This window comes from Pseudophryne corroboree, chromosome 3 (genome assembly GCF_028390025.1).
Source record: "Pseudophryne corroboree isolate aPseCor3 chromosome 3, aPseCor3.hap2, whole genome shotgun sequence".
Classification (NCBI taxonomy): domain Eukaryota; kingdom Metazoa; phylum Chordata; class Amphibia; order Anura; family Myobatrachidae; genus Pseudophryne; species Pseudophryne corroboree.
In genome coordinates, this window is record NC_086446.1 from 774,616,686 (window position 1) to 774,632,732 (window position 16,047).

The following is a 16,047-nucleotide window of genomic DNA, read 5'->3' on the forward strand; positions in this document are numbered from 1 at the left end:
CTTGGGATTTGGTATTACACTCTGCCAATCCAGACCTAGCAGTAAGACTGGAGTCAGTCGTTTAACCTGCTGGGGTTCTTTTGTTACTCTGTGAACCTAGCAAGTTTGCGGCTGTATTCTCAGACTTGCCTGCCAAAATCCTTTCTCACTGTGCAAGGTGTTCAGGTGTCAGTTTAGTGGCAGTAAATTGAACCAGTGCACTGCAAGTGAGGACTAGGATTGTGGAGACTCTCCTTGTGTCTATTATTCCATCTCTGACCAAGGAGTTTACTGCCACACCCGTTGGTAACCCTTTAGGGTTTTGCTGTTGCCCTTAGCAACAGCATTTCGGGTTCTCTACGTATTAAATCACAACATCTCGCTTCTTTCCATCTGAGCATTCCTAATACTAGGGAGACACCCAGTTTCTTAGCCTTTGGGCTTCTCTGTTCACTTTGTGTTTATTTTGTTACCCTATCACCTTCTGTGTATGTAATGTCATATTCCCCAGTCTGTCTGTGAGTTCATTTGTTTTGCATCCCTCTCCGTTCAGACACCAGTACATTCCTGCTGGCACTGGTGTGCATAACACTTATATATATAATATACTGTATAACGGACCTGGTGGACACTGTCAGCAGACTGCTAAACTAGTATGAAGAAAAAAAAACACCACAGGTATACAATGTAGATGGATGGATAGTATAGTATTATATTACTTATGGACGACGAGTGACGACACAGAGGTAGGTACAGCCGTGGCCTACCGTACTGCTGCTTATATATATAATATACTGTATAACGGACCTGGTTGACACTGTCAGCAGACTGCTAAACTAGGATGAAGAAAAAAACAACAACACAGGTATACAATGTAGATGGATGGATAGTATAGTATTATATTACTTATGGACGACGAGTGCACTGACGACACAGAGGTAGGTACAGCCGTGGCCTACCGTACTGCTGATTTTATATATATAATATACTGTATAACGGACCTGGTGGACACTGTCAGCAGACTGCTAAACTAGTATGAAGAAAAAAAAAACACCACAGGTATACAATGTAGATGGATGGATAGTATAGTATTATATTACTTATGGACGACGAGTGCACTGACGACACAGAGGTAGGTACAGCCGTGGCCTACCGTACTGCTGCTTATATATATAATATACTGTATAACGGACCTGGTGGACACTGTCAGCAGACTGCTAAACTAGTATGAAGAAAAAAAAAACACAGGAGTGTTTTTCAGGCAGACAAACGTATACTGGACTGGTGGTCACTGTCAGCAAAACTGTGCACTGTACTCCTGCTATAACTGCTCCCCAGTCCCCACAATTAGGCAGTGTGAGCAGAGCAGTGCACTCAGCACAGATATATCATGCAGCAGTGCAGCACACTGAGTGAGCACAGATATGGTGGTCGGAGCGTTTTTTTCAGGCAGAGAAACAAAGGATTAAACTCACTGGTGGTATAATCAAAACCCTGCACTGTACTCCCTAACAGCTGCTCCCCGTCCCCAATCCTCTCCACAATTATAACTAACTAAGTCACTCTTTGTTCTACTATAACGGAGAGGACGCCAGCCACGTCCTCTCCCTATCAATCTCAATGCACGTGTGAAAATGGCGGCGACGCGCGGCTCCTTATATAGAATCCGAGTCTCGCGAGAATCCGACAGCGGGATGATGACGTTCGGGCGTGCTCGGGTTAACCGAGCAAGGCGGGAGGATCCGAGTCGCTCGGACCCGTGTAAAAAAAAGGTGAAGTTCGGGCGGGTCGGATTCCGAGGATCCGAACCCGCTCATCACTAGTTTTGATTAGTTGCAGATAACTAAATTGTGTGAAGGTGTTTTGATGCAGATAACAGTCGCTGATAACATCAGTCCAGCTTCCTAGATTATCTTCCTCACCAAACGCACTAAGTCCACCCAGCGGCGTCACAAGGCCGGTGCGGCCTGCACCCGGGTGTGACACCTGGAGGGGGTGACACCAAATGTCAGCTCCTCGCAGTGACAGGAGCCAGGTGCTGCAGTGAGTGAGGAGCCGACAGCACACTGAGACCATCTCTGGGGCAATCGCCCCCGGAGTGACGAATCCGGGCTCCCCGCGAAGCCACGCCCCCTAAGTGTAAGACCACGCCCCATTTGTGCCGCGATCGCGGCAGGAGATCAGGGGTGCACACCGGGTATCACCACATCCCGGTGACGCCTCTGCGTCCACCTCCCCTCTCTTACAAGAACTTCACTGGCTCCCCTTCCCCTTCAGAATCCATTTCAAGCTTCTCACACTCACATACAAAGCCCTCACCCACTCCTCTCACAGTTACATCAGTAATGGCTGTATTTGCTGTAACGCTTTTTCTTGAAATATGAAGTATATAATTTTTTAGACTTCAGACAATCAGTTACTATTAATTGAAAAAGTAACGTTATTACAGAGGTCAGAAATACGCATTGGCCAACTGGCGTGGGCATCCCGCAAAATGTAATAGTTGGGTTGCGGCATCAGAGTTAAAAGATATATAAAGCTCTCTTTAAATAAGGCAAACAATGGATGACAAATCGTTCTACATAAGCTGTGTGCTGTGTATTGATTATAATGTTACTATCCTATATAATAAAATGCTAATGCTCCTCCTCAGCTCTATGGGGGGAATTCAAGTGTCGTGCGCACTGGCGGACACTAGATGGCGCCTGACAGAGCAATTAAAGCGTTGCTCCATTTGGGCGCGCACAGGCACTGGTGCTGACATTACAGTTAAGTTGGTCCGTCATTTTGACCGGCTGGTGACTAGTGATATAGGGGTCCATTGATCAAAGTATATTTGTGGCTATATTCCTGAAAACACCCGTTTTCGGGGGTTCAGGTATTTCCTGAATGTAATCTCCGATACCTGCTGCGATCCCTCCATTGCTGCTCACAGCCGCATCCCCCATAAGTTTTGATGGGGTATGCAATGATGCCAAATTTACCGATATCCGGAATGCAAAGCATTCCCAGTATTAGTCCCCGCAGCACACATTGTAGTCTATGGGCAACAAATATCAGTCATTAGGTTGACATGGAAAGGTTGACCTGGAAAAAGGTCGACATGGGTTTTTTTTACAATTTTTGTTGTGTTGTTTTCTTCGTTTAGTTACCGGGAACCCCACTCGCCATTCTTCAGTTACTATTCCCAATCACAGTCCATGTGGATCGTAAAGTATGAAAAAGTTTAAAAAACTGACAAAAAATGTGGAAAACTCATGTCGACCTTTTCATGTGTCGAGTGTCGACCTTTGCCATGTCGACCTAATGACTATATCAACCTAATGCATGTCGACCTAAAGACCAGATACCCTTGAAAACGGGACATTAACAATATCCGTCCACACGTATATAGAATAATATAAATATATGTTGAATACTCCTGGGCACTTAAACATTTGTAAACGGAGCATACATAATATCTGTACATGAAAATATACTATTCAAAGTGACTAGAGCTCCTGTGCAGAGAAATACTGCTTTAAGGTATTCAATTTATTCTTTGTGCAAAGTCCAAATAACGTGGAGTGATGACTGTGAAGATATATTATGTGCTCACTTCTTATATATTATGGAACAAACAGCGATATATAATAGCTACGGTACATGCGAGTGAATGGAATCAATTAGAAATGGTGTCTGTGTGAAATCACTGTATCTTATAAGTGTCCATCTGATATTATTTAAATAATTATAATTGTATTATCTTATAATATTAAATGCATATTGATTCCCAGCATGACTCTAACTGTGTGGAGTTTGTATATTCTCCCCATGCTTGCGTGGGTTTCCTCCGGGGACTCAGGTTTCTTCCCACAATCCAAAAATATACTGGTAGGTTAATTGGCTCCCAACAAAAATTAACCCTAGTGTAAATGTGTGTACATGTGGTAGGGAATATAGATTGTAAGCTCCACTGGGGCAGGGACTGATGTTAATGGGCAAATATTCTCTGTACAGCGCTACGGAATATGTGTGCGCTATATAAATAACTGGTAATAAATAAATAATAATGTCTGTTTATTGTGATACAAACACCGTATATGACATCTACATGGGAATGAATGTATTCCATTACAACCACTGATTGTGTATAACCACGGCAGAGCCGGATTAAGGGGGGAGCCCAGGGGACACATTACCCTGGGTCCCCCAAATTGAAGGGCCCCCCGTGCCTGCCGTGAAGCACTGGCAGTTTTGCATGTTTTTTTTTTTTTTTATTAGGTTCAGCAAACTGTTTCAGAGACGGAGAAAGCCTTATCTCCGTCTCTGCACCCGGCGGGACCACCCACAGGCACTAACGAGCTGCCGAGAACTCTCCTCACAGAGAGCTCTGATCAGCAGAGCTCTCTGTACTGGGCAGTGGACACATGAGTCACAGTGGAAGGAGCTGCTGAGCATGTGCAGCAGCAGCAGCAGCTCCTGTGCTTAAACTAACTCCGTCAAAATCTCCTCTTAAATTGGTTAGTGCTGTGTGTGTGTGTTTCTGTAGATATGCTGTTTATTTGTAGGTATGTAGTGTGGGTGTGTGGGTGTTTGTAGGTGTGTATGCATGCTGATTGTGTGTGTGTGTGTGTGTGTGTGTGTGTGTGTGTGTGTGTGTGTGTGTGTGTGTGTTTGTAATGTATGTATGCTATGTGTGTGTGTGTGTGTGTGTGTGTGTGTGTGTGTGCATGCTGATTGTGTGTGTATGTACTGTATGCATGCTGTGTGTGTTTATATAGGTGTGTGTGTGTGTGTGTGTGTGTGTGTGTGTGTGTGTGTGTGTATGCTGATTGTGTGTGTGTATGTACTGTATGCATGCTATGTGTGTTTATGTAGGTATGGTGTGTGCGTGTGTGTATGTATGTACTGTATGTGTGTGGATGTTTTGTGTGGATGTATGCTGTGTGGATGTAGGTATACTGTGTGTGTATGTTAATAGTTTTCTTCTTGTAGTACTATAGGGTTTAGGATTAGTTGATATACTTCATTTTGTGACAGGCAGATTATACAATCCTGCACTGTTGTAACCATCAGCTTGCCTATCCCTAGACGCAAGCAGATCATGACCCCACATAATACTATCACCACCTACTGTGTGACAGGTTTGCGGTGACCCTGTGCCTCGCAGACTAGCCACAACGTCCAATCCTCTGAGTCTAGCTGAGCACTACAGTGTGATATCATATTGTTTTTCTACAGTGTATACATACGCTAATTTTCTGTTGAATAATATGTGCTATATGTTGTTACTGCCTCTAACAGCTGTCTTCTTATACTTTTATCTATCATATATATATATATATATATATATATACGCGCACACACGTGTAAGGTACATCCCCTTCCTATATACACTATATTTAGTCCTCTGGGGCCCCCCTTGTCTAAAGTACCCCAGGCCCCCTGAAGCCTTAATCCGGCCCTGAACCACGGCATTGTACAAATGTCGAGTTGACACTATTTCAATTGTTATAATTGTATGACTTTAATGTTGCAAATAGACGTCTCTCTTGAGGACGGAGAAATAGCATCTCACTACGAAATACTGGCAATACTGTGATAAGGGTCACTTATACATGATTGAATAGCGGTGAATTATTTATTTTTGAGACTCCGACAAGATTTAAAACCCACTATTATTATAATAAAATAAACGTAAGACAGCGCACGGCATTGCTTTACTCATTTCTATATTTAACTTTATTTATTTAATTCATGTTATTTCTTTCCCTCTTACAATTTTAGACTTCACTTTATAGGGCACATTAATATCATTACGCTACTGACAGAGGTACTCTAAACCACTGGCATTATTATTGTGGGTCTTGATACCTTGTTTTTAGAGTGATAACAGTAAAGTCTGATTTTATAGATTACATTAGTAAAGGAATGCGTGCATCCTAATTAAAATTCAATATGCGGCCCTCCAGCTGCTGTGTAACTACAAGTCCCAGCCTGCACTGCCACAGTTTGCCATCGGAGCATACTAAAACTGTGGCAGTGCATGGGATGTGTAGTTCCGCAGCAGCTGGAAGGCCGCACGTTGAATTTTAATTTGAGACGAGCAAGCAGGAGAATGATGGGCAAATATGATTAGTAACAATCAAATTACACTGAACTTGGGGTGGGGGCAGGCCTGCAGCAGCGGATAATGAGAGCTTGCACCCCTCAAACTGGTGTGCCCTAGGCAGCAGCTTGATCATCCTAATGATCAGGCTCTGATCAATATCAATATTGGTCATCAACAATCACCTGCTGCCTACAACGGGTGGTCTTCAGTATGCCGACTGTCGGGATCCCGGCGCTCAGTATACCGGCGCTGGAATCCCGACAGCCGACATACCGACACTTTTTCTCCCTCGTGGGGGTCCACGACCCCCCTGGAGGGAGAATAAAATAGCGTGGCACGTGCCCGCAGCGTGGTGAGCGCAGCGTGCCCGCAAGGGGCTCATTTGTGCTCGCCACGCTTTCGGTATGCCGGCGGCTGGGCTCCCGCCGCCGGTATGCTGGCCGCCGGGAGCCCGGCCGCCGGCATACCATACTACACCCGCCTACAACAACAGGACCTGGTATCTTGTCAGGTGTGGATCATAGGGTCGACCATACTTAGGTTGACAGTGTCTAGGTCGACCACTATTGGTCGACAGTAACTAAGTCGACACACAAAATACGTCGACACAAGCATCAAGTCGACATGACAAAAGGTCGACATGAGTTTCCCCCCAAAAAAAAAAATTGGTTACCGATCCCAATCGTAGTCCACGTGGATCGTAATGTATGAAAAAGTAAAAAAAAAATGGAAACACAAATTGTGAAAAACTCATGTCGACCTTTTGTTATGTCCACCTAGAACATGTTGACCGACGGAATATGGAAAAATATAATAAGGGAGCTGCTAATATGTTGCTGAATTTTATTTAAGCTATTTTTTTTAAATCGCACACTGTAACACAATAACACAGCAGGCTATACAAACTGGGATCCGGTCTGAAGATCGACAGTGTCTAGGTCGACAATGTTTAGGTCGACCACTATAGGTCGACAGTCACTAGGTCGACATGGATGGAAGGTCGACAGGGTTTCTAGGTCGACAGGTCTAAAGGTCGACATAAGTTCTTCACATTTTTTTTATTTTTTTAAATTTTTTCATACTTAACGATCCACGTGGACTACGATTGGAACGGTAAAGTGTGCCGAGCGAAGCGAAGGCACCATGCCCGAAGCATGGCGAGCACTAATTTGGGATCCCGGTCACTCTACGAAGAAAACGACACCAAAAAAAAATCCTCATGTCGACCTTTAGACCTGTCGACCTAGCACATGTCGACCTAGAAACCCTGTCGACCTTCCATCCATGTCGACCTAGTGACTGTCGACCTATAGTGGTCGACCTAGACACTGTCGATTTGATGAACCACACCCATACAAACTAGTCACACAGGACCAAACACACAACAGACCACTAATCACAGGAAGATCACTTACTTTCAGCTTACATCTGTAGCTACAGACTATATTAGTCCTTTAGATTTCGGGGTTGGATCCACTAAGTGCATGCATAAAAACACCATAAACACTGTAATCACTGCTCTTATATCCAACTGTCTTCATTCCGGAAGGTATCTAAAGCAATGTATATTTTTATTATTATTATTAAGAAGAAGAAGACGACGACTGGGAATCAGAATCAGATGCATCGGATTAGGAACAGTTAGCCAGGCAGATGGTAGATGATCCAGTTTGTTAGTATATCTATTGTAGTTATTAGTTCAGAAATAGAAATGATTTTCCGCAAAGTTCCACTGCATTCACCGCATGGCCGGGGTACACAGCCGCTGACACAGGTGTAGTATTTTGCAGCCTCTGCGGTCTGTAGTTATTAGCTGAGTTATAAGACTTTTATAGTATTCCATACGCCGGTCCTCTGGGAATCACCGCTTTCCCACTGAATGCAGATTATGTTCCCGTTCCCTGCAATGTTCTCATAACCCAGGAGGGCATTTTATGTGCATCCCTGCAGCAGAAGTGATGTTATTTCCCCATCTGATGGGGCTGACTTGTTCTGACACTTCTTGGTCATTGCATTCAGTAGAAAGGAAGCAGCGGAAGCAGCCTGCGTAGCTGCAGATTCTCCGGTTCCTTTACTTTGTTCTACGTGGGTTGGTAATGTGCCTGCATCCTGTAGAGACTGTCAAATATTCCATCTTATACTTAATTTTAATTTACATCTAGAATCAGGGGCGCATCTAGTGAGGAGGAGGCCCAAGTGCTGGCTCCGTCTGCGCCGTAGCTCTGGGGGGAACCGGTCTTTAGGTCGACTGCACTTAGGTCGACACTCATTAGGTTGACCACTATTGGTCCATATGCATTAGATCGACATAGTCTATAGGTCAACATGGTCACTAGGTCAACACGTACAAGGTCGACCTTTAAAAAGGTCGACATGTTTTTCACTTTTTTTTTTTTTTTTTAACTTTTCTATACTTTACGATCGACATGGACTACGATTGGGAGTAGTAACCTGTGCCGAGCGCAGTGGTAGCGGAGGCACCTGGGTGGTCATTCCGAGTTGATTGCTCGTTGATGATTTTCGCACTGCAGCAATTAAGTGAAAAAGCGGCAAAAATGCGCTAAGTACTTTCACACAAAACTTAGTAGATTTTCACAAGCTCGATCAACGTTTTTCATCGCTCGAGTGATCGTAGTGTGATTGACAGGAAGTGGGTGTTTCTGGGCGGAAACTTGGCGTTTTCAGGGAGTGTGCTAAAAAACGCAAGCGTGCCAGGTAAAAACGCAGGAGTGGCTGAAGAAACGGGGGAGTGGCTGGCCGAACGCAGGGCGTGTTCGTGACATCATACCAGGAACTAAATGGACTGAGGTGATAGCAATCTAGGAGTAGGTCTGGAGATACTCAGAAACTGCAGGGAAATATTTAATAGCAGAACTGCTAACCTTTCGTTCACAATTCTGCTAAGCTAAGATACACTCCCAGAGGGCGGTCAACTCGAAATGACGGCCCTTGTCCGAATCATGGCGAGCCATGCAAGGGGAAACGGTGCACTAATTGGGGTTCACGGTTACTTTACGAAGAAAACGACACCAAGTTTTGTTTTGTTTTAAACTCATGTCGACTTTTTCCATGTCGACCCAATGACCATGTCAACCTATTTCAGGTGTCGACCTGGTCACTGTCAACCAATAGTGGTCGACCAAATGACTGTCGGCCTAGTTACAGTAGACCCTATGATCCACACCCAGCTCTGGGCACTTGGGTCACTAGGCGACCCTAGTACTGTTCCAGAGTCTAGTGCACATGCGCAGGTCTCTGGGAAAATGGTTCGGCAGCCATTTTCCCAGTGATTTCTTTTCTGTACTGGATTAGTGGAGCATTAGCCACCCAGTGGTGGAGATGTGTAATGCATGCTGAGTATCTAGAATCGCCTCAACGCGCCTTCCTGTGATTAAACTCAGCTATCGCCTTAGCGTGACTAAACGTCCGTCTAGGCGGAGAATCGGTCAAGATAAATGTGGCTACATCTGTATGTGAAACACCAGGAAAATGGCACCACACCATTTTCCTGGTGATTTCTGCAGAGCTGTTGCTGCCGACGCAGGACTTGGGAGGGTAAGTATTGTAAAAAAATAGGTGCAGGGTCTGCGGTGAGGTCCCCCCTGGACCCCGGGGGCCCCGTGTGCAACATACACACTGCACCCATTATAAATACGCCAGTGGCTCTAATAGCCAATCAATATAAAGATACAATCTGATAATGAAACGTCACAGATGTCAGTGTGAGCAAGAGAATAAATCAGTTGATATTGTGGTTATTAGTGCATTAATCAGCAAGCAGCAGTGATACTTTTGTTTTAATATATACATGATATCCTTAGTAGTAATAAGATACATTAAGTGGGCAAAATAACCAAATACAAGAAAAAGCAGCAGCTGTGTAGATAGAGAATGTATATAGGGGGTCATTCCGAGTTGTTCGCTCATTGCCGATTTTCGCTATGCTGCGATTTGTTGCAAACTGCGCATGTGCAAGGCACGCAGGGCGCATGTGCTTAGTTATTTAACTAAAAGCTTAGCAGATTTGCTGAGGATTCTGCGGGCGCTTTTCAGTCGCACTGCTGTTCGGTAAAAGATTGACAGGAAAGGGGCGTTTCTGGGCGGCAACTCAGCATTTTCCCGGCGTTGGCAAAAAAACGCAGGCGTGTCAGGGAAAAACGCGGGAGTGTCTGGAGAAATGGGGGAGTGGCTGGCCGAACGCTGGGCGTGTTTGTGACGTCAAACCAGGAACTAAACGGACTGAGGTGATCGCAATCTGTGAGTAGGTCTGGAGCTACTCAGAAACTACACAGAATTATTTATTAGCAGTTCTGCTAATTTTTCGTTCGCAATTCTGCTATGCTAAGATACACTCCCAGAGGGCGGCGGCCTAGCGTGTGCAATGCTGCTAAAAGCAGCTAGCGAGCGAACCACTCGGAATGAGGGCCATAGTGGAGATGACATGTGATTTTTAGTAATTCAGCCCTTCCTCTTCTCTCTTACATAGGGCCAGATGTACTAAGGGGGTGATTCCGAGTTGTTCGCTCGCTAGCTGCTTTTAGCAGCATTGCACACGCTAAGCCGCCGCCCTCTGGGAGTGTATCTTGGCATAGCAGAATTGCGAACGAAAGATTTGCTAATTTTCTCGTAACGATTACCCCGCAGTTTCTGAGTAGCTCCAGACTTACTCTGCCATTGCGACCAGCTCAGTCCTTTTTGTTCCTGGTTTGACGTCACAAACACACCCAGCGTTCGCCCAGACACTCCCCCGTTTCTCCAGCCACTCCCACGTTTTTCCCTGAAATGCCTGCGTTTTTCCGCACACTCCCAGAAAACGGCCAGTTTCCGCCCAGAAACACCCACTTCCTGTCAATCACACTACGATCAGCAGAACGATGAAAAAACTTTGTTATGCCGTGAGTTAAATACCAAACTTTTGTGCTAATTTATTTGGCACAGGCGCACTGCGTACATTGCGCATGCGCAGTTTGCGACTAATCGCTCCGTAGCGAAAAAAAATAACGAGCGAACAACTCGGAATGACCCCCTAAGCCTTGAAATGTGATAAATATCACGGTGATAAAGTACTAGCCAATCGGCTCCTAACTATCATTTTTCAAACACATGACAGTTAGGAGCTGATTGGCTGGTACTTTATCATGGTGATATTTATCACTTTTTAAGGCTTAGTACATCTCCCCCATATGCTGTATAACTATAAATTTGTACCCTCCCTCCCATACTTAATCTAGCATTTGCCGCAAAAAGGGGTGATGTCTCACAAGACCGGGGCGTGGCCACATAATAGTAACCCCACCCATTCAAATGACGCCACACAGTAGCATAATCTATTCACATTACACAGCACATAGGACCTCATTCAGCTTCAGTAGCAGTTTTGCTAAAAAAGCAAAAATGCTACTGATAAAATCGCATGTTGGGGGCTGCTCAGCGCAGGGCAAAGCCGCCCAACATGTGATGAGCCAACCAGCAATGCGAACGCAATTCTTACAGGATGTGGTTGAAAAGTCAAGGTTTGCGCATACGCAATGCATACGCTGTGCACGTGGAAACGACCAAAAAGCATCTGTTTTCGATTTCAGCAACTTAGCGACTGGTACTGAATTAGGCTCATAGTGCACATGATTTATGTTACACCACACAGTAGTGACCCTTATTCACGTTACATCACACACTAGTGCCCTTTATCCACATTATGCTACATAGTAGCACCCCTTATACATATTACATCATACAGTAGTGCCCCTTATACATAACACACCGCATTCTCACGACAGGAGACGTGTCAGCGGCTAATGCCATACCAACCCAAAGAAGCTAAGTGCGTCAGGGTGGGCGCCTTGTGGAGCCCAGTGTACCTCGCAGAAAGAGTTTTAACAAAGGTAAGTTCTTAACATAAAACTCATTTACTGCTGCGGGGTACACTGGGCTCCACAAGGAATGGACAATGGGGATGTCCTAAAGCAGTTCCTTACGGGAGGGGACGCACTGTAGCGGCACAAGAACCCGGCGTCCAAAGGAAGCATCCTGGGAAGCGGCAGTATCGAAGGCATAGAACCTTATGAACGTGTTCACAGAGGACCACATAGCCGCCTTGCACAATTGTTCAAGGGTCGCACCACATTGGGCCGCCCAAGAAGGTCCAACAGACCGAGTAGAATGGGCCTTAATGTGATCAGGAGCAGAGAGACCAGCCTTCACATAAGCATGTGCAATCACCAGTTTGCTTGTGAAACCCAAACACAACAAAAAGAGAATTAGATTTCCTAATAGGAGCAGTTCGCTTCACATAGATACGGAGAGCCCGTACCACATCCAAAGACCGCTCTTTGGGGGACAGATCAGGAGAAACAAGTGCCGGAACTACAATCTCCTGGTTAAGGTGGAACGAAGAAACCACCTTAGGTAGATAGCCGGGACGAGTCCTAAGAACCGCCCGGTCACGGTGAAAAATCAGATATGGGGAGCTACAGGACAAAGCACCCAAATCCGACACACGTCTAGCTGAAGCAATAGCCAGCAGAAACACCACCCTAAGGGAAAGCCACTTAAAGTCAGCTGAACCAAGAGGTTCAAACGGAGACTGTTGTAACGCCTCCAAAACCACCGACAAGTCCCAAGGAGCCAAAGGCGGGACATAGGGAGGCTGGATACGCAACACGCCCTGAGTAAAGGTGTGCACATCAGGTAAGGTCGCAATTTTTCTCTGAAACCACACCGACAAGGCAGATATTTGAACCTTGAGGGAGGCCAGACGCAGACCCAAGTCCAGGCTCAGCTGAAGAAAAGCCAGCAACTTGGCTATACTAAACTTGGAAGCGTCATAATCGTTAGATGCGCACCAAACAAAGTAAGAATGCCAGACCCTATAGTAAATCCGAGCCGAAGCTGGTTTCCGGGCCCGCAACATGGTTTGAATGACTGCCTCAGAAAACCCCTTAGCCCTTAAGACGGAAGCTTCAAGAGCCACACCATCAAAGACAGCGGGGCTAGGTCCTGGTAGACACAGGGGCCCTGAACGAGGAGATCTGGGCGTTGTGGAAGTAGAATTGGACGCTCTGACGATAGGCCTTGCAGGTCTGAGAACCAGTGCCGTCTGGGCCACGCTGGAGCAATGAGAAGCAGAATTCCTTTTTCTTGCTTGAACTTCCGAATTACCCTGGGCAGGAGTGACACCGGAGGGAACACGTACGGCAGCCGAAACCTCCACGGTACCGCTAGCGCATCCACGAATGCTACTTGAGGATCCCTTGTCCTTGCTCCGAAGACCGGTACCTTGTGATTGTGTCGAGACGCCATCAGATCTACGTCTGGAAGGCCCCACCTTTCCACTAGGAGTTGAAACACTTCTGGATGGAGGCGCCACTCGCCGGCATGTACGTCCTGACGACTGAGAAAGTCCGCTTCCCAATTCAGGACTCCCGGAATGAATATTGCCGATATGGCCGGTAGATGGCATTCTGCCCACTGTAGAATCCGTGAGACTTCCTTCATTGCTTCCAGTGCCGCCTTGATGATTAATGTAAGCCACTGTGGTGGCATTGTCCGACTGTACTTGAACAGGATGGTTCTGAACTAAATGCTGTGCTAGGTTCAAGGCATTGAAGACCGCCCGCAACTCCAGAGTATTGATCGAGAGGAGGGACTCCTCCTTGGTCCACCGCCCCTGAAGGGAGTGTTGCTCCAGCACCGCGCCCAAACCTCTTAGACTGGCATCTGTTGTCAACAGGACCCAGTTGGATATCCAGAACGGACGGCCCCTGCACAGTTGTTGGTCCCGGAGCCACCAGAGCAGCGACAGACGGACCTCCGGAGTCAATGAGATCATTTGAGACCGGATCTAGTGAGGCAGGCCGTCCCAATTGGCTAGAATCAGCCTCTGGAGAGGGCGAGAGTGAAATTGAGCGTACTCCACCATGTCGAATGCTGACACCATGAGGTCCAGCACCTGCATTGCCGAATGTATCGACACTTGCGGACGAGATAGGAAGCAACGAATCCTGTCCTGAAGTTTTAGGACTTTCTCCTGAGACAGAAACAACCGCTGGTTGTGAGTGTCCAATAGTGCTCCCAGATGCACCATGCTCTGAGCAGGGATCAGGGATGACTTCTTCCAGTTGATGAGCCACCCGTGGACTTGCAGAAACCGGACCGTCACATCTAGATGACGCAGGAGAAGTTCTGGGGAATTTGCCAGGATTAACAAGTCGTCCAAATACGGCAGTATCCTGACCCCTTGACGGCGGAGTACCACCGTCATCACCGCCATGACTTTTGTAAAGATTCGCGGAGCCGTTGTTAAACCAAAAGGTAATACCCGAAACTGGTAATGGCAGTTGCCAACCGCAAATCTCAGGTATTGCTGATGAGACACTGCTATAGGAATATGCAGGTAAGCATCCTGTATATCCAGGGAGACCATGAAGTCCCCAGGTTCCAAGGCCAGAACTATAGAGCGAAGGGTTTCCATCCGGAACTTGGAAACCTTCACAAACCTGTTCAATGCCTTGAGGTTGAGAATGGGCCGGGAGGACCCATTCGGTTTCGGGACTAGAAACAGCGGAGAATAGAACCCCCGGCCCCTCTGAGCAAGGGGCACCTGTACTACGACACCTGTATCCAGGAGGGTCTGTAAAACCGAATGTAGAGTGTTTGCCTTTGTCTTGTCCAACGGGACATCTGTCTGGCAAAATCGATGAGGGGGTCAGTTTTTGAAGGCTATGGCGTAACCTTGAATGACGACTTCCCGTACCCAGGCATCTGAAGTGGTCTTCAACCATTCCTGGGTATACCCTAGAAGCCTGCCCCCCACCCTGGGATCCCCCAGAGGGAGGCCTGCCCCGTCATGCGGCAGGCTTATCTGTCTTGGAAGCTGGCTGATGGGCCGCCCAGGCTCTTTTGGGCTTAGGCTTAACAGGTTTGGAAGTGCGGGCCTGCTTGTTGTACACATGACCTTTTGCTTTACCTGAAGGACGAAAGGGGCGAAAAGAAGTACCTTTAGCCTTCGACGCCGAAGGAGCAGTACTTGGCAGACAGGCAGTTTTGGCAGTAGCCAAGTCAGCCACTATCTTATTAAAGTCCTCCCCAAACAGAATATCTCCCTTAAAAGGGAGTACCTCCAGGGTTTTTCTAGAGTCCAGATCCACAGACCAGGATCTCAGCCACAATATCCGGCGAGCCAGGACTGACGTAGTAGAGGCCTTGGCTGCCAGGATACCGGCATCAGAAGCCGCCTCTTTAATATAACGAGAAGCTGTGACAATATAAGACAAGCATTGTCTAGCATGGTCAGAGGAGATTTCAGCATCTAACTCCAAGGCCCATGCTTCAATGGCCTCTGCAGCCCAAGTAGCTGCAATAGTGGGCCTTTGTGCAGCACCAGTGAGGGTATAAATCGCTTTCAGACAACCCTTCACACGTTTATCCGTAGGCTCTTTTAGAGATGTGACGGTGGTGACCGGTAGAGCTGAGGAAACCACCATCCTAGCCACATTTGAGTCCACTGGAGGAGACGTTTCACAATTCTTAGACAGCTCCGGCGCGGGGGGATAGCGAGCCAGCATCTTCTTTTGAGGCACAAACTTCGTACCCGGGTTTTCCCAGGGTTCCTGACGTATATCAATTAGGTGGTCAGAGTGAGGTAAAACTTGTTTAATCACCTTCTGACGCTTGAACCTATCTGGTTTCTTAGGAGGGACGGATGGCTCGGGATCATCCGTAATCTGTAAAATTAACTTAATAGCCTCCAAAAGATCAGGAACATCCACATGTGTGTGAACCACCCTCCCCATCAGCGTATCTGAGTCAGAACCTGTGGGGTCAGTGTAAGTGCCGTGTTCATCTGACAGTGACAGCAGTGGATTGTGAGGAGACAAGCGCTCGCTTAGAGGACCCCTTGGACGTAGGCGAGTGACGGTCAGACTTTTTAGTGGTTCAACTTCTTTAATTGAGCAAATAAATCGTCCGCCCACGGC